General features: G+C 43.2%; 1 protein-coding gene across 1 annotated transcript in view; it reads left to right on the top strand.

Moving 5' to 3' along the window:
- Positions 1-23,308, top strand: part of PUDP (pseudouridine 5'-phosphatase) — a 124,139-nt gene that overhangs the window by 65,835 nt on the left and 34,996 nt on the right. The gene's annotated exons all lie outside the window — the stretch shown is intronic.

The raw sequence follows: 23,308 nt of genomic DNA, 5'->3' as shown, positions 1-23,308 counted from the left end.
ATTGACTTTCTTTTCTCTTAACCCAAACAGTGCTCACATGGTAAAGTGGCATTTACATATTTAAAAAAATTTTTATTGAAATGTAGTTGATTTACAATGTTGCATTGGTTTCAGATGTACAGCAAAGTGATTTGATTATATATATATATTCCTTTTCAGATTCTTTTCCATTTTAGGTCATTACAGATTATTGGGTATAGTTCCCTGTGCTGTACAGTAGGTCCTTGTTGGTTATCTATTTTATATATAGTAGGCATTTACATATTTTAGGTGAACCATGCTGTCTTTGCGTACAGCAAAGAAAGGCTCTCAGTGAAATGGTCACGTACGTGATTTGGTATCTCATTCTTCCAAAATATTTGTGTTGCTGTTTTCTAATCATTAAGCCATTTTGCATGAATAAGACAAACAGGTTTAATGCCTCTTAATGATGTAGATCAGGGTCAGTTTTTCTCTAGGGTGAATGTGGTCTTAAATGTGGTGGTGGTGTTTTTGTGGTTTTAGCCAACTCTGCAGACAAACACTGTACTTTTTTGTACAAAAGAGGAATACGGATGTGTGGTCAAAGCCCACATATTCTTTCTTATTTTTCTACGTGAGTCTGATGGAAGCAATTGAAGCAATACAACATTTCAGTGGTGTTTTTCCACGGAATAATCCATCAGTTTCATAGAGGTATAATAATGAAAAGTTAGACCAGAATGACTGCTGCCAGGAAAGTTTAAAGAGTAGTTGTCTTACTTTCTTAGCTCATTTAAAGTGTGTTCCATTAGGACCTTCAGGGATTAACAGAAGTTACGCCGTTTTGTGCCCTAAGTTGCACCTGTTTGCTCATATGTTACCTGTCCTTCAGAAGGATTTTCGGTACTGATGACAGCCACCGAGAGATGACACGGTCATTCTCTTCTTCATCCCACTTAAATGAAACATGTGAACACTTTTAAGAATGTACTAATTACTACTTATTAGAGTTTTTCCACCTAATAAGTCTTCAGTTAGAGCTCAGTGATTTATAGAAAAGAGAAAAGGTCTGGAAGACACCCACATAACGCTTAAGACAATCGACTTACTAAGAAATAGGAATTACTTCTGCTCTGCCACGGTAGTCAGTGTTTAGAAACCTCAGTGCACATACCTTTGAATATCATCGACGGTTTGATGCTGAATTCGGCATGCTTTGAATGCTGTTTCCACATTTTAAAAACAAATTTGCACACGATAACAAGTTCTATAACAAAGAATAATGAGTTTTTGCCTATTGGTGTTAATTCCTCTGCTTAACATCGTGTACTGCCTATGCTCTACTATTCCACAGGATAAAGCTCAAACCTCCCTGGCTTATAGAAAGGCTTTCTGACCTAAGTCTAGCACCAACAGTCTTTAAAATTATTTCTGTTATTATTATTATTATCATCACCATCATCATCTTCTGTAAAGGGAAAATGAGAATTAAAGAGCAAGGGGTTTCAAATTAGGCCAACTTCAGTTCAGATCGAAGCTCTGCTACTGACTAGTGGTGTCACTTTATTCTGCCCCTTTCCACCTCAGATGCCTTAGCTGTGAAATGGGGTTACTGAATACTTTGCAGTGTTGGTGGAAAGAGTCGATTGAGGTCACACATGGGATGAGAATCCTTAGCACATCATGAAACATTTATAAAACGGCAGCTACAGTTACTCCTATGTCAGAGTCCACGTGGCATTCTCCACTAGTTTTTGTTGGTTGGAGATATTTGGTTTACCAAGGGTATTTGTTGTCTGAGCAGCTCACACTGAAAGCAGATTTTCAGGATGCCTCAAAATGTTCTGGTTTCTCGTGATTCTCTTTAACAGATCGTATCTTGTACAGTGGAGTACTTGCTTTCTGTCACCTTCGTTAGTCATTGGATATTTCTCTTGCTTGTAACTAGCTTCATCAGAAAAACTGTCATCCGGATTGAACTAATTCAGGATTGTTATTTCCTTACTATATGCCAGGCTCCATAGTCATAGAAAACTGAATAGGAACACATCTCAGGGTGTTTATCTTGTTGCACTTCAGTCATAAAAATATTTGAGTTGCTTCCAGATCTTTTTTCAGTACCAGGTTAGCATCAAGCCTGTTTGACAAGGGGCAGGACAGGCCCCTGCACCGTGGTGGGTGCCTGTCACAGAGCTGTTTAGAGACTCTGAAGCCGCCGGCTTGGTGTTAAAGCATGGTATTACAGTGTTGCTTTTGTTGACTGCAAATGCCAACGCTTCCCAAGTTCCACATGGCTTTCTACAACACTGTATATGAAAATGAGTATTTTTACATTAAAATGTTTTCAAGTTTTACCAATATGTTAACCATGTGTTTCTCTAGGGGATGAAAATTACTGTATAAAGAAGTATTTAAGAATCGTAATAGTTTTTCATCTCTCTTTTTTTAAATTGAAGTATAGTTGATTTACAGTGTTGTGTTAGTTTCAGGTGTACAGCAAAGTGATTCAGTTATATGTATATATGTACTTTTTGCAGATTCTTTTCCCTTATAGATTGTTACAAAATATTGAGTATAGCTCCCTGTGGTAGACAGTAGGTCCTTGTTGGTTATCTATTTTATATATGGTAGTGTGTACCTGTTAATTTCAGACTCCTAATTTTATCCCTCCCACTGCCTTTCCCCTTTGGTAACCATAAGTTTGTTTTCTGTGTCTGTGAGTATATTTGTTTTGTAAATAAGTTCATTTGTACAATATAATTTTCTTAGATTCCACACATAAGTGATATCATACTGTATTTGTCTTTCTCTGTCTGACTTACTTTACTTTGTATGATAATCTCTAGGTTCATCCGTGTTGCTGCAAATGACGTCATTTTACATCTCTTTTAATAAACATGAGACCTTGGGAAACATGCCGTAGTATACATTTGCTTATTGAAAACCTCGTCAGAGGGATGGGTATTCATATATTGTGCAGAGTCACATAAAATGCTATGTTTTCAAAATCCACTTTAGGAAAGAATTGGCATACATTCCATATTCAAGGTGTTAATCAGATGAGGATAGATATTTATTATAAAGAATACCTATTTCTCTGTAAGCCAAGTCAGTGCTCTAATTGGTGGTAAAATCGGCATTCCGTTTAAAAGTCAGGAACCAAAAGGATTCCTACTATCAATAAGCTTTCATATCATCCTAGAAATACTAGTCAATGAATAATGCCATTTAATGTTTACATATGAGTCTCATGATGTCAAACTCTCTCAACTGTTTCTCAGAACATGTCTATTTCACCACTCTTTTTAAGGATGTCTTCACTGGATACTGAATTCTGGTTTGAGATTACTTTTGTTTCACCCTTTAAAGATATGATTTCCTTGTTACCTGAGTTTCATAGCTTTGACTAAACAACCAGCTATTGTTCCTCCTCTTGAAGGTGATCTGTCTCTTTTCTCTAGCTGCTGTTAAGGGTTTGTCCTTGGTCTTTGGTCTTCTGAGGAATGGCTTCCTTTGTTTTGATCTTGTTTGGACTTTGTACCTCTCCCTGAGTCTGTGCTTTATGTTTCCCTGAACTCCTCGGCCATTATCTCTTCCCATATTCCCAGGCTCACCTCTTTGGGTCCTCTCCATCTAATCCAGCAAAAAGGAGAAGGCTTAGCAGTCCCTGTAATCAGTGAGTCATACCCAGGCGGGAGCTGCACCACCAGAAGCGAGGGCTCAGGACCTGGGGAGCTTGCGTGGTCGTCAGGACAGGCGAGAAGCCAGTGCTGGCTGGGCCACAGGAATGACTTGGAGGCAGGGTACATGCACCTAAGGATTAAGATTTCTCCGTTAGACTGGAAGCTAGGCACACTGATATCATCCACAGGGAGATCGACCCCCTGGAATCAAGTACACTAGAAGTCACAAATCCCCAGAACCACGGGACCTATGAAGCAGGGGATCAGCAGAGGGCCCGGATGGAACACCAGCAGAACCAGGTCCCTGGAGGGAACGCCCTCCTCTACCTCTGCCCAGGGCGCATGCTCTGTGCCTTCTGTGCAGGCAGAACCAAGAAGCACCCAGCTCAGCTTGCCTGCCTGTGGGAAAGTGCGTACCTACAGAAGGAAGGCAGACAGACACACAGTTGCCGAAACATGAAAAGCTCGTGGAAAACACTTTCAGTTAGTACAGAGTATTCACATATGCTGATCACTTGAAAATTGCAAGACTCCATATTTCTGCATAAGTAGGTCATGTAACGTGTCAGGTGCTGATCGTGAGCTGCTAGGCACTTTATATTTATGAACGCACATCTCTGCGCCTTTGCTTTTGCTCTTTTGTGTCTGAATCCACTCCTTGTAGTGGCTGAGAGTCCTTTCTGCATCCCCTCTAAGTCTTACCTCTGGGGAACCTGAGGCACGATTACATCGCATAACTTGTGAGGCCAGGGGTGGAGCTGAGGGTTAAAGGTACAATTTATCCTCACGGCACACTCCGGGAGACTTCATCATTCCCAGCACTGCTGCCTTTAACCACAGGGGAAGAAAGAAGGCTTTTAGTAATTAAAGTGTCAGGGATGTTTGGTGTCCCATCACCACTCTCCAGGTGCAGACCTGCCTCGTACGGGTCCCGCCTGGGCCCAGGCAGCCCTGCGTTTGAACATGGACCCACGCTGTTTAAGGCAGCCCACAGAACACCCTCCAGCCTTAGCCGCACCATCCATTTTTATCAAGAGGAATATTTTCCTTAAGCAAGTTTGAGATGCCCACTAAGTGGGAAAATATGAAGCCCTTTGAATGCTACCTCTTACCTGTGCCTGAGACAGCTCCCTCATTACTGGGGTTGCCAGTATTCTCAAGCTACCTTCGGAAAAGAAAACACTGAAATGTCATTCTTGAGTGCTCTCTCTTGGCAAACACTCATCAGGCCCAGTGATGAGCTGTTTATTCTCTGCTCATTTCCTTACTAATGCACAGTCATGTCGATGAGACAAGTCATTAGCCGGTTCAAGGCCGGATCTAAGGCGGCGATCATCTGCATGTGTTTTCAAGGATAGTCATCCTATCCCGAGGCTCACGGTCCCTTCAGAAGAGCATCTGGTTATTATTAGGGCAGGTTTTTAAAGTCCTCTCAAGGATTAGGATCTGAGGCTTTGCATCTATCATTCCTTTCCCTGAGACTACTTCTTTCATTTCTGGACCTTGATTATTTCCCTCCAAACTGTAATTGACTGTGTAATTGTCCATACACCCCATTCCCACGTCCGCCACCCTGACAGCATCCAGTGAGAACTTGCCTCCTGAGTTCCAGGATGGTGGAAGTCAGCCTTGAGCCTGTTGGCAGCATTGTCCCCCGAGTCCTGATGAAGGTCTCAGATAGGCAGCTCTGGTCTTGTGACAGTCCCTGCAGATCCATGTGCTGTCCACTCCCTCCTGTTAGCTGTGAACACTCACCTGCCTTTCTCTGGCCAGAGCTCTTTGGAAGGAGTAGCTCAAAGCCTATCCCAAGAGTTCTGGGGGGTAGGGGGAGCAGATAACTAGTGGTACCCAATGCCTCTAGTGGGGGTGGATAACTAGGGGCACCCAAAACAAAACAGTGACTCTTTTGTTTCCTAGTGATGGTAACCAGATGGGCATGCTCTGACCCCCAGGCAATGTGTAATTTAGTGTGGGAGACATGGTAAGGAACCACACACAGGAAGATTCAATTGCAAATTGCTATCAACGGCTGTGAGGTAGAAGAACAGTGTCTGAGGGAGAACAGCAGTGGGCATTTAAGTTGGGTCTCGTAGGGTCAAGGGAGGGGGACTTGCGACAGAAGCGGCATTTACGCTTGAGTCAGGAGGCAGTGAAAGTTAGCTTGGCCAGTTTCTTAAAAAGCAAAATACAGGTTGACCATACAGTACCCAGTATTTCCACTCTTAGGTGAGTATTCAAGAGAAATGAAAAAGTATGCCCACCCAGAAACTTGTACACAGATGTTCATTGTAGCACTAGTCATAATAGTCAAAAGGAGGAAACTACAAAAGGCATCAAAAGGGAAGGGCTTTGTGGAAGTTGGCTCTACGATAAAATCCCAGATTCCAGTGTTATCCGTACCTTTTACCAACACCCAAACGCGTTCCTCTGATTAGCTCGCATAAAAGGAGCTTCCTGTATTTGTAGCAAGTTAGGTAATTTGGACAAGAGATGGATAAAGATCTCAACTGGGGATTTAGAGTATGCCAAATGAATCGATGCACTCAGTCCATTTTCTAGTGTAAAATATGTGCATTTTAAAATATTGATAGGGACTTCCCTGGCGGTCCAGCGGTTAAGACTTCGCCTTCTAACGCAGGAGGTGTGGGTTCGATCCTAAGCTAAGATCCCACATGCCTTGGGACCAAAAAACCAAATCACAAAACAGAAGCAATAGTGTAACAATTTCAATAAAGACTTTAACAATGTTACACATCAAAAAAATCTTTAAAAATAAAATATTGATAGCATTCGCCTGCATAGCAGTAAGTGATGTTGGTGAGAAGGACCAACAGAAGAGACAAAGTAAAAGAGAAGGAGTTCAAATCACTTCATGGTTTATAGTCTATTTCTGGTGATAGTTTGTCAAGATAAGCCAAAGCTTGGCTTTGAGGAAAATGTATAGCTTTAGGAGAATCTGGGTCCTAACACAAGAAGGTGTCCAATGAAAACAGGTCAAAGGGAAGTGATTGGAACGTCATAAAAGTTGAAAGTCCACCTTCACACGCTGCCAAGAGACCAAGGACGATCGGGGCAGAGAAGTGGACATAAGGTCTAGTTACCTGAGGTTGGACAGGATCAGTTCTGGGGACCAAGGACAGACTGGAGAAGGTGAAGGTGAAGGGCTTGGCACCATGAGTGGAGAAGATTCCCGAGAAGTTTTACTGATCAGGAGAGCAAAGACAGGGTGGTCTCTCCAGGGCAAAAAGGATCCAGGAGGGAGTCTCTCGTCTTTGTTGGAGTTTTCTGTGGACTGAACAATTCAAAGTGGTTAGAAAGAGAAGGACATGCTTCAGAACTCCAGATGGTAGAGTTCTGTGAAGTAATTTTATCTTGATCCTAAAGGGAACGAGGAACCCTGGTTGGTGGACAGAGTTGAAATTTCTCTTTCAAAACTTGAGACCCCAGAGAGAAGGGGAAGGACGGAACAGGCTGAGAGTCCGGCCGGGTGGAGGGCAAGCACAGAGGAAAGAATTCATGAAGTGTTTTGGCATTTACCCCGAAAGTGCATTTAACCCTGCGAATCCAGCACAGCCAAGTAGCTAAAGGTCTCGCAGACCTCCGTCCTCCCTAGCTCTCCACATCGTGCTCATCAAAACAGACGTCTTTTTACAGCCGAGGAAGCAGCCACGTGCGTATATGCTTTAAGCCCCCGACAAATACTTCTGACCCCAAATCTCACTCACTGCACTGAACCCGGCTCATTCCTGCCCTGTCTCTCTGCACAGAACTCCATGGTGATGTTGCCACATGTCCATGAATCCCCCTTGTAAAAACGCAAATGCCCTGGGGAACGCGACTTCCGCTCTTAACCTCTTTAACCAGAGCGCTTCCTGCTCATTTTTAGCTGAGAACCGCTCATCAGCGGGAATCACATGTCGATGCAAGGAAAGAAGAGGCGGGTTAATGACAGTGAAGGCTTTTGAATAGGAGGCACGGCAGCAGAGGAAGGAGGTCTGAGTGGGGACTTCGTGGGACCTTGGAGAGGTTGGCGGCTGACCGTGGGCATTCATGGCCTCCCCGAGTGCCAGCTCCTTTTATTTAGTTATCGGGTGCCGGAAGCGAGCCTGCCGCCACCGTGGGCAGCACAAAGGCAGCAAGATCAGGTTGTAAAATGAGGTGCCCTGTGCTCTCCAGGAGAGTGCAGGGAAGCACATCACCCTCATCTTTTTTTTTAACCCTTTTGTGGGGATCCTTCTCCATGGCAGCGTGTCCTTCTCTGTCCACCGCTACAGTAGAAGCATTCAGCTGGCTCTTCTCAGCGGTGGGCGAAGGTTGGGCTGGGGCATCCTGCCCTAAGCCACCTCCTAGGGCACGCTCCAAGCTCCAGGATGGCACAGATGCTCATGTCTGGGGTCTGAAGATGAGGATGACGCCATGCTGGACCACTTTTCCTGGGGCAGTAGAGATGGGGCTGGTTCTGCAGCCCTACTTCATAAAAGACTCTGTCTCCAGGCTGATGTCTTCGGTGGGAATGCAACCCAGAGGGCGGACAGTTCAGTGTCCTGAGATTTCCTCCGTGCTGAGTGCTCGGGCTTTTTTGGATAAAATATTAAAATGGTAGATGTCTGTGTGATGTTCTTTGCTGTGTCTCACCCGCTCTCCTCACCTTGAGGTTCGGAGTGGGTGCGCGCACAGAAATAAATTGACATATACCTTTTAGGATTGGAATGGCTAGCCTTCCGAATCATAATCCAAATTGGATGGTGGCTTGCAGAAACTTTAGAAAACAAACATCATTCTGCACCATTTTCTCCACTTACCAGACTCAGAGTTTTCCCAGGAGAATGCCAATATTATACCCCCAATGTATACACTTACCCACAACAGCACTCGTAAACTGTTTGAACTCACCACTGGACAGTCGTTTCCAAACTAACATTGTTACACACTATTTTAAGAAAGTTCCAAAATAAACTTAGAAGTATCAGATTAATTCTCAAATAAGCCGTGGTGACAGCTGACTCAAATATGCCATCCTTAAAAAAAATGTCTGTTGGGAAATACTCAAAAGAAACCTTTCTGCATTAAGAAAGAAAGGGCAGTCAGGGGAGAAGACAGTATCCATCCTTAGGGGCTATATGGAGCTCAGAGTTAAACATAGGGTTTATTTCTCCCTTAAGTGTATGACTTTTTCCCCTAAAGTTGCCCTGTTTTAGTTCACTACAAATCCATGATAACATAAAGTTACTAAATGATATCTATTAATGTCCACCCAACCATAGTGGTATGAATTTTGAGATTTATACTGGTGTATTTTTCAGTGTTGAATGTTTTCCCTACCCACTGAGCGAGAGTAACCCTCTCTCCTTCTAAACCTTTTATTTTGTTGAAATAAGTCACAGCTACTACAAGCAAGAGGCATCAAAACCATCTCTCTTTAACCTCTTTTCAGAAATCTACACACTTTGCCTCGTTTAACTGTGTTTAAAAGGTGATCTTAAACCCTGGAAATGAAAAGAAGTGTCTGCGTGTGGCACTCTTGGGGGCTCTGAGGATGATTTATACAACAAATCGGAACCCTTCTCCTGTTGCCAACTTAAGTCACACGCCCCAGATGATCCTTCCCTGCTGTTCATGTAAATACCTGCTGTGCTAATCTGGGCCTACAGACTTTTGCGCAAGAGCATGTTGAGCTCAGACAGAGAAGATGCCTTCTGCAGAGGAAATTGGAAGGAAAAGGAGAAAATAGAAATGATCGTAGGAACAGGAATAACTATTATACATACATCTACACACCGAGATCGATCGATCGATCGATCTGTCATCTACCTATGTTTCCATCATCTACCTATCTTTCTATCTTTCCTTTGGTACATTTCAATCAAAATAGTTTAGAGAAAATTGAATGTGGGTATCTACCTATGCAACCTAATTGTTTTGAATTAAAGAAAAAAATTACTATGGCTACATACCATTCCTCTGACAGAATTTAAATTCTCCATTCATCCTCATTTAGTAAGTAGTATTTTTACACAGACTGTCCACATATAGCATTGAAAAGTGCCATCGTATCCTCATAGAATGTTCTGTGTGTGAGAGAGAGACAGAGACAGGCAGACCTGTGCAGAAGAGATGTGACAGTTTGAATATAAGTATGTTAGACATTCAAGTCCCCCCCTCCCTTATGGTATCAGATTCACTGGGGAGAAAAATAAGAGGTGGCTCTAAAGGAAGGAATTACTCTTTCAATTTCAAATGGTTGCAGAAACATATTTCCATCCCATTTCTTCTATGGAACCAACCCAACACAACCAAGAGATAAGAAACAAAAAAAAAAATGTTATCTTTGATGAAACTAGCATCTTCTGGATCATAGTACATGCAGAAAGATGACCAAATGCATGAGAATTGGATGAAGGTGATGGGGACACCAAGACAAGCCGTCTTTTTCTGCGTGACTCGGGCAGAAACGGCAGAACTCAAGAGTTACCCAAAGTGGGCAACGCACATTAAAAGGAAAAGCAATGACCCCTTGCTTAGAAGAGTAGGGTCAAGGTGTGCGGGCTTGTTTTGGAAGCCTCCCTACGTCATGCTTCCATCCTGGCGTAGGATGGGGGTGGAGAAAGAATTAGTAAGAAAAAAGCCAACAGGCCACCTTTGCTCGAAGCAGACCACGGGTTTGGCAAAGTGGAGAAGTCACGAGGTCACCTAGCCGAGCAACTACTCACCCTTACCTGGTGAAGATAGTAAGGTCAAGGTGAGATAAGCACTGTGACACGTTCTGCGCAATGCACAGCCTCAGGCTGAGCCCAGACAGCTTGCTGTCAGCACTCACCCACTGGCCCGGTGCAGTTAGGAAAACCCCTGGAGCCACAGCCGGAAACTCAAGCGGCCCATCACCCTACGTAGCTCACCCTTCTGCCATTCCCTCAGATTTTGCTCAATCTAGTTCCTGGTCCTCATAGATGTCTCCTTCAAACATGAGAAATAATACGATTTTAAAAGCTGGTAGCTGGCCAGAGGCCTTTGAAGAGATGCTGCAAGGAAAAAACAAAGAACAGGACATGATGGATAAAGGCACGTACCACAGCCAACAAAGCCCATGAACAGAGAGATGTCCGAGAAGTCAAAGCAATTAAGGCAAATAGTGTTCCTCTGAAATGAGAATTTAAAGAAGAGACACAAGGGTTGAAGGAGGAGCTGATAATACATTAGATGGGAGTGAGAAGTAGGCGGGCAGCCTCGGAAAGAAACGAGAATGGAAAGTGAGTAGGAGAGGCAGAGAGAAGAGATGGACCACCTTTAAACCGGTGCCCGGCCAACATTAACAATGAGCGAACAGGAGCAAAATAGTCAAAGGTGCATTCACGGTGGACGTTCTGAAATACAGGGAAATTTGAACCTGGAGACAGAAATAGCCCAGTGAAACCGAAGGCACTGTTTACATAGATTAATTCACAAAGAAATAGTCTAGCAAATTACTGCGATTTTAAGTTATGGAAAAAATTCTACAGATATTCAGAAAAAAAAAAAAAAATCTGGGAAGCTAAGATTTCTCCATGTCAGACAGGAAGTGCTTGAAGAACGTGGAACAGTATATAAAAAGACCTGAAGGAAAGACTGTATGTCCCAGAATGCAACCAAAACTGTCCATACCTTTTAAAAGATACAAGTAGATATGTCCAAACAGACACCACTGCAGGGAATATAGGTTCATGAAGAAAACAAACAGAAAGAGGTTGAATTCTTACCAACCAAGAGAAGCCGTGTCTGAGAGATTCGTTGTAAAGTTAAAAGATGTGTTTAAGTGTAAAACTAAGGTGAAACCTGTGGAAATCAGGGTCACAGAGAAGAAAATAAATGCTATCAACCATGACAATGTAGAGATGATGACGTAACTAATAAAAACATCATCCGAGGAAATGCAGTGGAACGTGGAAGTGCGAGGAAGAGCATGCTGATTTTTCTCATGTTTGATTCCAGGCGTTCAATAGACACCGTTTTTAAATTCATAACAAGTAAAAGAGCGACAAATACATTTAAGTGGGGGCAGGTAACCACCAGAAGAACTAAAAGTAGTCTCACATTCTTTCATTTTAAGGAAAACCCAGTAATTCAAACTGATATTCCATGCTTGTTCGTCTCATAAAATAACTGCATAAACGGCTGATGACAACAGTCAACCTAATTTTTTGCAGACTGTGTGTATTACTTCAAAATAAGAATAATTTTTATCCATTCTTGACCAAATATATATCTTGTAGAACGTTTCGGTAGACCGTATTTCAGTACACTAAAAATCACCAACGTTACTTAGGCAACTCCTGTACGAAGGGTGGACATTCAGGAATTCTCAGTAACAGCTCAGAAAAGGTCCCTGAGTCAGGAACTTACCTTCTTCTTGGTCCGAGGCACGAACAGGGAGCATTAAGCAGCTCCGTAGGATATAAGCCAGAGTCCCATAAGGAAGAGGCAGGGTGTGATGGCGAGGTGTGTGCAAACCCCAAAGGAAGTGCAGGGCCTTCTGCAGAACAGGGTGGGGTCAGAGGGATGAACTTGGGTGGGCGTGGAAGGCTCCTTGAAGAAGCAGGATCTGAGCGGGGTCTCCGGAGACACGGGGCATGGAGAGGCAGTGAGGACGGGTCACGTGCTGCCGGAGCCGGGGTGAAGGGCAACACGCAGGTGGGAAGGGACAGGACCGTGTCAGAGCCCGTAAGGGCGGTCGTCTGTGAGAACAGGGCACTGAGGAAGCGTGAGAATGGACGAGCTGGCTGCGGCCAGTCGTCATGGCACAGAGCTCAACTCTTACGTGGCAGGTGAGGAAGAACCTGGGAATGTGTTTTCAGCGGCTGGTGGATAAGTTCCAGTTATTAGGAAGATTGACCTGCTTGTAGGATTCTGGTCACCCAATAATTTTGGCACCATTCTCCATCTGACCACTTGAACCTCATTTTAAAGTTCTGGTCAAGTGACATAATTGCCCTTGGACAGACCCGGGGGTGTCTGGGGCAGGATGCCCAGTGTCATTTGTGAGAGTGGGAATAGGGCACTTCCAAGCATTAGCTCAGTGCAGCCCGCTGAGGATGCAGGGGCACAGGCTGCTGAGCACGAAAGCCAAAAATGGGAGAGGATTTTTTAAAAATTAATAGACTTTTTTGGAGAGTTTTAGGTTTATAGAAGACTTGAGTGAAAGTCCAGAAAGTTCCCATAGATGTCCCCCTCCCAGTTTTCCCTGTCATTAACATCTGGCTTTAGTGTGGTGTGTTTGTTACAATTGGTGAGCCAATATCATTACCTTATAATTCACTAAAGCCCCCAGTTTACATCAGGGCTCACTCTTGGTGTGGTATGTTCTGTGGGTTTGGGCAAACGTACAGTGGCATGTGTCCATCATTACAGTATCGACAGAATAGCTTCACTGCCATAAAAGTCCTCTGTGCTCTGCCTACTCACTCCTCCTCCCCATTTAACCCCTGGCAATCACTGATTTTTGTTTTACTCTTTCCATAGTTTTGGCTTTTCTAGAAGGTCATCTAGTTGAATCATACTGTGTGGTGCCTTTCCACACCGGCTTCTTTCACTCAGCCATATGCATTTTAAGGTTCTAAGGATTTTTAAAACAAAATAAATATTAGGTTTAAACCGAGAACAATTCAGGAATCCTATGTCTTCCCTAACTTTAAAATGGACTCACTTGATTCTTCTAACATTTAACATTAAAGCACTAGTTCTTTAACCGGTATGCACGACTGTGGTTATACTTGACATTTCATGCCAGCCTCGTTTCACACATGCATTATTTGCATTTTATGCATTCATTCCACACTTAACGTATTCATAAAGCCCTTGCTTGAAAGGAGCTTACAATTATTTTTATTACAAATGTCATTACAAACAGGAGCTTACAACTGTTTTTATTACAAATGTCATTACAAACAGTTGCTCATATACGTGTAAGTTTTTATCGAAAGAAGTGAAGAAATTTGCACGCCGGTGAACTCTGAACAGAATCCAAAAACTAGGATGTCTTGGGAGCCTTTGTGCGTTTTATGGGCGTTCGTGTTTAAAGAGTTTTTTGTTCTCAGTATATTTAATCATAACATTTCTCAGAGTGGTTTTTCAACTGTGAGTTCACCTTGTCCTAAGGAAGTTCACCTCCCTTATTTCAGACTTTCAAAGTAACATGCCAAGCACGAAATTGCTGTTGTCTCTCAGTTGGACATACTTGCCCCCATAACCATAACCTACTTGAATCCATCAAGAGAGCACCATATTTTGACATCTAGTAGCTTCCTAATCAGAGAAAGGATAAATTTACTCCCTAACAAAAGTAAAACCCTGTCTCTGGTAATAGAGAATTAGCCCTGCTGATGTAAAAAATGAACATCCCAGCTGGACATTACATGTTTTCATGAGCAGCAGAGTGCCAACCCATCGGACAGGAGCTGTTTCATTTTGTGTTTCACAGCCTGGGTCCAGAAATGTGCTTTTGAAGATTAAAAAAAGGGGGTGAGGACATGGCCAGTGCTGTAATTTTTACAATTCCGCATGTATGTATGTCTGTGTATATTTGCATAAATTGAAACTATCTATGAGAAGTACCCCCATGACCCTACAACAGTAATTAGACCCCAAATCTCTAAGAGATGTATGTCTTCACATTATGGGCTAGAAGTGACTCTCTCTCTCTTTTCTGTACATTACATCCCCATGACTTATTTATTGTATAACTAAGAGTTAGTACAAAAGGTACCAAAGGTGGCGATGACGTTCTCTGTCTCTCTCTTTTTCCTGTGCATTACGTGCCTATGACTTACTTATTTTAAAGCTAGAAGTTTGTACAGAAGGTAGCAAAGGTAGAAATGACATTCTCTTCTCTTTTGGATACCTCTCCTCTAAACAGTTGCATGACTCTGACCTCTTTGGGTTACCATGGAGAAAAAACCTCCAAATAGAACTTTGAATTTTTTGTGCAGAAAATGAATGGGACGTTGACACCGACCGCACTAGTAAGTGAGTGTCCACCACCCGCATCACCCTGTGCTCAGTGAGAGGCATTGACAGATTCAGCTCCCCACCCTCGTAGGGTGTACCTGGGGGGCACCCTCTAGCCTGGGAGGATCCCACTACTTATATCGTGTCTTTTCTATTCATCATTGTTCAGGTGTCTCCTTGCCTCAAAACAAACTATGGAACCACCACTAGAAGTATGTTGATACAGACTGAACTTTGTACTCTCCCTGCACAGTCTGTACATTGAAGGCTTAACCCCCAGAACCTCAGAATATGACTGTGTTTGGAGATGGGGTCTTTAAAGAAGGGATGAAACTAAAATGAGGTCTGGTGTCCTTATAAGAAGAGGAGATTAGGGCACAGACACACACAGAGGGACGACCCTGTGAGGAGACACAGGGAGAAGACAGCCGTCTACACGCCAAGGTTAGAAGCCTCAGGAGAAACCAGCCCTGCTGATACCTTGGTCTCAGACTTCCAGCCTCCGGGACTGGAGACAGTAAATATCTATTATTTAACCCCCCAAGTCTGTGCTGCTTTGTTACAGCAGCCAGAGCAAACTAATACAATGCTTGTGGGTCTTCCCAGCCTGGCAGGTGTGCGAATTTCAAGTGTCCCTTCTTTCTCATTTCCTTTTGTGGCCGACAGCAGCTGCATGACTATGACTGTAGAGCTAAGACCAGTAACCACCCTGTTGCTGTCTTCCTCTGGTGAAGCTTATTTCTCTAGTTCCACTCTCCCTGTCCGCCTGGCCTGACCCAGCTCTCTCCCCTTCCTTCTTTGCAAAGATCAGCTGCTCCAGCCTCCTCTGTCCTGATGTGGCTGTCTTACCCCTTAGAAAAGTTGAGACCTCATTCCAGCCTGTAGGACTCACATGTCTGTAGGATCTTGTGATTAGTCAGAATAATTTGACGAAAGGGCAAGAAAGCCAGATCTTTCTGTTACAGTTACGTGGGGTACCTTGCCAGTCATTTGAATCTTCTTGTCTCTGTTGAGGTGTCTTTGCTCAGTAATTCATGTTTATGGATTTCACCTTGGATAAAAAGGGAGCTATATATTTTCCTCCTTCGGAAGATACTCATTCTCTCACTTTGCAAATGAAGTGTGAAAAAGTTCTCTTAGCATAGGTTCAAAGAAATCAGTGAAAATATTAGATGACACCTACATGCATGGGTTCTTCAGCAAAGGTTTACTTATTCACTTGATGGCAGGCAGCCTTTGAAAGGACGTCTGAAACGGGCTTTGTAAGATATTGGCCCCTGGCCACTGCTGCATCCCAGGGAAGCAAGCTCAGGTGGGGGACCTGCTGGGAACTGGGGAGAGGGCAGCAGCGCTGGCGTGGGAGGATGAGCTGAAGCCAGTCTGCTGGGAATGGTTCTGGCATGAGAAGCTGGGCATCCTAACACAGCATGTCACACTCACGCATAGTTGGGCAATGTGGATATCTGAGGGAAGGCACTAGGGGTTTCCAGAAAACCAGGAGAAACATGAAATCAATCTCCAGCTGGTGAGCATTGGCAGGGTAATCAGGTTTCTTGCAGAAAGGCTGGAAAGATTTAGGTATCTGCATCCCAGTTGTGTAGATAGAGTTACGGGTCAGAGCTCAATCCTGGAGGAGAATCTCTCCAAGTCAGATAGATTAGAGTTTCCCAAGCTCGGCATGACTGATATCTGGACCAGATTATCCTTTGTTGTGGGAGACCATCTGTGCACTGTAGGGCACTGAGCAGCCTCCCTGGCCTCCACCCACTAGATGCCAGGTGCACCCACCCCTAATTGTGGCGACCAAAGATGTCTCTAGACATTGCCAAATGTCCCCTGGGCTGGGAGGTGGGGTGCACATCACTTGTGTTAGAAAAACACTGGCGGAGACTGAAGGAGTGGGTGCCATGCAGAATCTTAGTACAGTGGACAAGTCCAAGGAAGGTGAACTGAGTTTGTGCTGTGCCCAATTTCCAAAATGTAATTATGGGGCTGGATATCTGACACATTGTGTAAGAAGGGTTTGGAACCAAGATTCGGGGGAAGAAATGAATGATCAGGACCTCAGGAGAGTAAGCAAGGTTGTTGTGAGTCTGTGGGCCTCAGATGATGAGTCTGTTTTCCAACAGGACTTACCACGTTTTCTGTAAACAGGGGACACTATACCTGCTGGGTTTTTCCCCCTTTATATGCTGCCGTGATGGATATAGGGACTTCGACGGCCTGGGCAGGCTGGTGGTGCTGTTGGAAGGTCTAGGTGGACAAAACAAATACACATTTATAGTTCTGAGAGCTTACATAATACAGACCTCCCAATCCAATATAAGAATAGACTGTCTCTGTTGTCTACGACCCTGAGGATTTATGTGGGAGGCTGACACACTAATTTAGAACCTCAACAGAAATCACCATTCAGAGAGGGGTTTCTGATCTCCCTTCCCTTTCACATTTAAGTAGATGGCATGGCCCCCATCATGAGGACTGACACCTGATGATGTAAAACAATTAAGTGAAAGCATCTGTTTGCTTACCTGAGAAATCTGAAGTTTTTATAGCGAAAAGTGCTAAATCAGTTTTCAAAGTTGACATAGTGTATTTATCACTTTACACCTGATGGTCTTCCTGTGATGCATTGACTTAAGTGCTGTGCACTGGAGCATTAGCACAGATTAGATTACCTTTTTAAATAAAGGGAAGGCTGAAATGACAAGCTTGTCTCTCCTGGGGTTCAAAGATGCAGGTTTCTCTTGAAATAGGGCATTTGAAACTTGGGAGACCTCTGAAAGCTCAAGGTTCATCCCGACTGCAAGATACCCCATTTGCCAAGCAGTTAAGGATCAGAAAAGTCAGGACCAGACGGATGAAGTGAAGTGTCCAAGGCTTCCCAGCGGGGAGTTTTCATTAACGTCCGCACGATGGTAACCCTTTGCCACCTTCCACGGTTGCTTTTTGTGCATCTGAATTTTATGACGTCACGCTCAGCATTTTGGAGTATCTTTACAGTCACGGAAGATTGCGTGAAAAATGTAGAGAGAAGCCTTGCTTAGAGACGACTTCATGTAGAAGTGGAATTTTGGAAAATGAAAGTTCCAGTGAGTGGCATAAATTTATAGAGCAGACTGAGAGAAGGCTAGCACCTAGCAGGGTGCACACACCAGAGAGCAAGTGAGCCCTGAATACACCCCAGAGAAGAGGAGGAGCTCTCGCGGGCTGACCATGGCTGCCAAGACAAAAACACAGAAAGAAAAACAACCATAACAGTCAGCTGGGTACTGGGGAAGATTGCCCTCCTCCCCCAAGGAGGCAATGAAGAAATCATGCCAGTGGTTACCACCCTAGGATACAAACCAGAATCACACAGCCATGAAAGGGAGCCCTCCATAACTGAGCAGATTTACTCCTGTTCCATTCAGTCACCTCTGAAGGCAGTGCTCAGACGCAGGTGTGACCCTGGTAGTAAAGAACTATCATGCAGTCACGTGAGTCACAGTAGAACAGAATATTGTCATTGTGTAACAACACACACGCAGCCAGAGCAGGCTAGGTTACGTCACAGTACTAAGCCACAATGTAAGATTGTTTAGAAACAGTTGAAAACCAATCAACATAATTTACAATATTGTCAGACTACATACACACACAATGACCATCTCAATAAATGTGGAAAGTGATTTTAAAAAAAATCCAACGTCCAGTGTGGATGAAAACCCTGCAGCTGACTAGGAGTAGAAAGGAACTACCTCAATCTAATAAAGGATGTGCACTGAAAACCTAAAGCTGACATCATTGTTAATGGTGAAACTGAACAAGTTCAGGAACAAAATGAATATGTCTACTCTCACCACTTCCGTTCAACATTGTACTAAAGATTTGAACCAGTGCCATAAGAAAAGAAGACAAAAGGCACCCAGATTAGGAAGAAGTGAAACCATCTTTAAGCATAGACACATGATCAAAACTCCAGGGCAATATACAGAATAGCTACTAGAACTATTTGTTGAGTTTAGCAGAGTTCATTATCCAAAAAAGTTAACTGCTATCTCTATGTATTAGCAATGAACAATCAAAAATGTGTATAAAAATCAATACCATTTACAGTAGCATCAAAAATATGACATATTCGGGGCTTCCCTGGTGGCACAGTGGTTGAGTCCACCTGCCGATGTAGGGGACACGGGTTCATGCCCCGGTCTGGGAATATCCCACATGCCGCGGAGCGGCTAGGCCCGTGAGCCATGGCCGCTGAGCCTGCACGTCCGGAGCCTGTGCTCCGCAACCGGAGAGGCCACAACACTGAGAGGCCCACGTACCACAAAAAAAAAAAAAAAAAAAAAAGACATATTCAAAATAAACAAATGGGACCTAATCAAACTTAGAAGCTCTTTCACAGCAAAGGAAACTATAAACAAACAAACAAACAAAAAACATGAAAAGACAGCCTATGGAATGGGAGAAAATATTTGCAAATGATACAGCAGACAAGGGCTTAATCTCCAAAATACACAAACAGCTCATACGACTCAACAACAACAACAAGAAAAAACAAGAACCCACTCGAAAAGTGGGCAGAAGACCTTAATAGACATGTCTCCAAACAAGACATACACATGGCCAGTAGGCACATGAAAAGATGCTCAACATCACTAATCATTAGAGAAATGCAAATCAAAACTACAATGAGGTACCACTGGTCAGAATGGCCATCATCAAAAAATCTACAAACAATTAATGCTGGAGAGGTTGTGGAGAAAAGGGAACACTCCTGCACTGTTGGTGGGAATATAAGTAGGTGCAGCCACTGTGGAAAACAGTATGGAGGTTCCTCAGAAAACTAAAAATAGAGCTACCATATGAACCAGCAATCCCATTCCTGGGAATATACCGAGACAAAACTCTAATTAGAAAAGATACATGCACCCCTGTGTTCACAGCAGCACTGTTCACAATAGCCAAAACATGGAAACAGCTTAAATGTCCACTGACAGAGGAATGGATAAAGAAGATGTGGTACATATACACAATGGAATACTATTCAACCATAAAAAAGAACAAAATATGCAGCAACATGGATGCAACTTGAGAAGATCATACTAAGTGAAGTAAGTCAGAAAGGGAAAGACAAACACCATGATATTACTTATATGTAGAATCTAAATTATGGCACAAATGAACCTATCTACAAAACAGAAACAGAGACATAGAGAACAAACTTGTGGTTGCCAAGGGCCCTGCCCTTGGGAGGGAGAGGGATGGAGTGGGAGTTTGGGGTTGGTAGATGCAAACTATTACATTTAGAATGGATAAAAGACAAGATCCTAATGTATAGCACAGGGAACTATATTCAATATCCACTGATAAATCATAATGGAAAAGAATATATAAAAAAGAACGTATATATGTGTATAACTGAGTCACTTTGCGGTGCAGCAGAGATTGGCACACTTTGTAAATCAACTAGTCTTCAATAAAAGATATATCACATATTCAGGGATAAATCTGAGAAAAAATGTGCAAAACCAGTAAACCAAAAACTAAAACAAAACACAAAAAACAACAAACAAACTAAAAAACATTCTTGAGAGAAATAAAAGAACGAAATCAATGGAGACCTGTGCATTGTTCATAGGTTGGAAGACTCAATATTGTTAACATGTCAGCCGTCCCCGAGTTGATCTATAGATTCAACACAATCCCATTCAGAATCCTAAAAGCCTTCTTTAAAATTATCCAGCTGATTCTGAACTCATGGTGAAATTCAAACCACTCAGAATAGCCAAACTGCTTTGAAAAAAGGAACAAAGTTGGAGGACCGACACTACCTGATTTCAAGATGTGTTATAAAGCTGCAGTAATCAAGAGAGTGTGATATCGGCATTAAGACAGTTAATCAATAGATTGGAATAGACCCACGTATGTGTGGATAACTGATTTTGGCAAAGATACAAAGACAGTTCAGTAACAAAACGGTAGTCTCTTCAACCAATGATACTGGAACAATTGGATATTCATATTAAAAAAATGAACTTTGATCCATGCCTACGAACAATACATACAAATAAGCATACATGCTGATATTAAGTCAAAGTGGATCAGAGACTTATATATACACTTAAAACCACAACACTTTGGGAAGGAAATAGAGAGTTAAATCTTTGAGATTTAAAAGCACATCTAATCTCTGCATCAGTTCTGGGTCAGCTTCAATTGATATTTTTTTTTCAGTCATGCATTATTTTTTCTTGCTTCTTCGCATGCCAGGAAATTTTCGATCGGATGCTAGACATTCTGTTTTTATGTGTTTAGATACTAGATATCTTTGCATTCCTGTAAATATTCTTGAGGTATACTGTTTTCCGTTAGGTTACTTGGAAACAGTTCGCCACTTTGGGGTCTTACTTTTATGATTTGACAGGAAGGTTCAGAGCAATGCTCAGTCTAGGGTTAATTATTCCCCATTACTAAGGCAAGACCTTTCTGAATACTCAGTGCCCCACGCGTCACAGTCTGGCTGGTGGAAACAGGCGCTCTTGCCAGCCCTGGGTGAGCACTGCACACTGATCCCTCTAATTATTTCAGGTGATTCTTTCCTTGGCCTCATGGAGTTTCCTCACCCTCGCGTGCTGGTCCTCAGGCAGGCCCTGGGAAGGTCTCTGGGACGCTCCCTCTCTGCACAGATTTCCCCTGTTTGGTACTCTCTTCCACTGACTCCAGTCACATTGGTCTCCCCGGAGTTTCAGTCGATCTCTTGCACTCTGAGAGGCTCTGCCTCAGTTCCCCATCTCTGCACTGCCTCCTGGAAACTCTCCAGAGTCTTCGGCAGTCACAGCATTCATCTTGTTTCCTGTCTCTCAGGGTTCTTCATTGTCAGATGTCCTGGTTCACCCTGAAAATCACCATTTCCAATATTTTGTTTGTTTTAATGGTTTTTTCAGGTGGGAGAGTTAATCCAGTCCCTGTTATTCCTTCTTGGCCAGAAGTGGAAGTCTTTCCATTACTCCTGTCTGATCCCCATGGTATACAATAGTATACCGTGAATATCTTCATTGCGAAGAGGAAGCACCAAAATAACAGACATCTCAGTCTCCTCAGAAGTATTAAGGAAAGCTCTGAAACAACCATGTCCTGTGTCACCTTTGCCCTCAGAACTCCTCTAGTTATGGATCAAACATTTGTAGATTTTGGACCATGCCCTTGCAAGTATGATTAACCACAGATGGATGACGTAACAGGGGAGATTTCTCCTTTATCGCAGCAGAAGGAAGGGAGAAGAATGCACTAAAGTTGATGAGATGATGTCTACAGTCCAGTTTGTTACCTGTGTGGCTGAAGTGTTTGGAATGATGAGGATAAACTGAGGATGCTGACATCATCTTCTGAGGATGCTGACAATGACAGGAGACACAATGATTTTGCAGGTGAATGATAAAGCCACCTGCAAAGAATGCTTCAGTCTTTAATTCTGTAATTAATTTTGCATAAAATCAGCAATATTATATTGTCTGGAAAATTAGGCAGTAGCCCATCCTTCACTTGCTTCTATGAGTTTTCAGCAAGTAGCAAAAAACGAGGCATTACAGGCATTTTGCGCATGTGATGCTCCAGCAAAGGTCTCCAAAATTATACCCAGCCATTGCTGGTTCCGCCCTCAAAGCCAATCTGCACATCTGCATCTATAGCTGTGATTTTGACAATATGAGTATAAAATTTGCTTTCCACAGTAATAAATCATGGAGACATGATTAAACAGATACCTGTGGGGTTGTGTATAATTTTAAGCAAATTTGCAACCCAAAACTGTTTACCTTAGACATTCTGAACATCAAGGGTTAAGCAGTGGTTCATGACAGGTTATGCAGAACACATCTTCCCTGGCCCTGTTAAGTAACTGGGATGGCAAGTTGATCAAACAGAAGGAGGCAGAGGGGGTTTAAAGGCATTTGTGTGGGGACTCTATTTGTTTTTGGTCTCCGAGGGTCTTTGATCTGGAGCACAAGCCCTTCCATCTACTTATTTCTAGGTTGCTAAGGAATTAGATCCCAATCCAGGTGGCCCATTGGGTTAACTTTTCTCCTTTATGAGTTTACACCGATAATAGCAAAATTAACATTCCCATACAGCTGCTGTTGAAATAAAAGGCAGTGCACCACCTTTATAACAGAAGGATGCTTATTTGAGCAGAATACCACCTGCAGCTAGAAAAGACGATAATATTGGCCTTTTTGATGCACCTGGAGAAAAAAAGTATTAAATTATTTCTCAGACTTCTCTGGATGTCGGAGTTGGTTTCTGTTTGAATGTGATGCTGAGCTGAGATACGAAATAAAGGCTGCACGTCTTCACTTAGATTAGCCTACGAGTTCATCAGCGTTCTCCATAAATGTGCCAGTCAGCTGACACACACTGAGTCTGCGTTCAATGAAAGCCTTGGGGTCTTTCTCTGCAGAACTGCAGTGCTTTGTCATCGTAAGCCCTTCGCTGTGCTCAGTGCCCCACCTTCCTCCCTTGGTCTCCCACGTGAGACGGTTTGATTGACCACGTCCCCCGTTACCACTGAGACCAAAAGGTGAAGAACATCTCCTGTGGTTTCAGCACCGCGGTGGCGATCGGCAAGGTGCATTTAAATGTGACAGCGTGACCATAACACACACACACACACACACACACACACACACACACACACACACACA

Source organism: Aethalodelphis obliquidens, unplaced genomic scaffold (genome assembly GCF_003676395.1).
Source record: "Aethalodelphis obliquidens isolate GAN/ISIS:26980383/991018 unplaced genomic scaffold, ASM367639v1 scaffold91, whole genome shotgun sequence".
Classification (NCBI taxonomy): Eukaryota; Metazoa; Chordata; class Mammalia; order Artiodactyla; family Delphinidae; genus Aethalodelphis; species Aethalodelphis obliquidens.
Note: the sequence above shows the minus strand (reverse complement) of the source record. Positions and strands in the feature narration are given on the sequence as shown.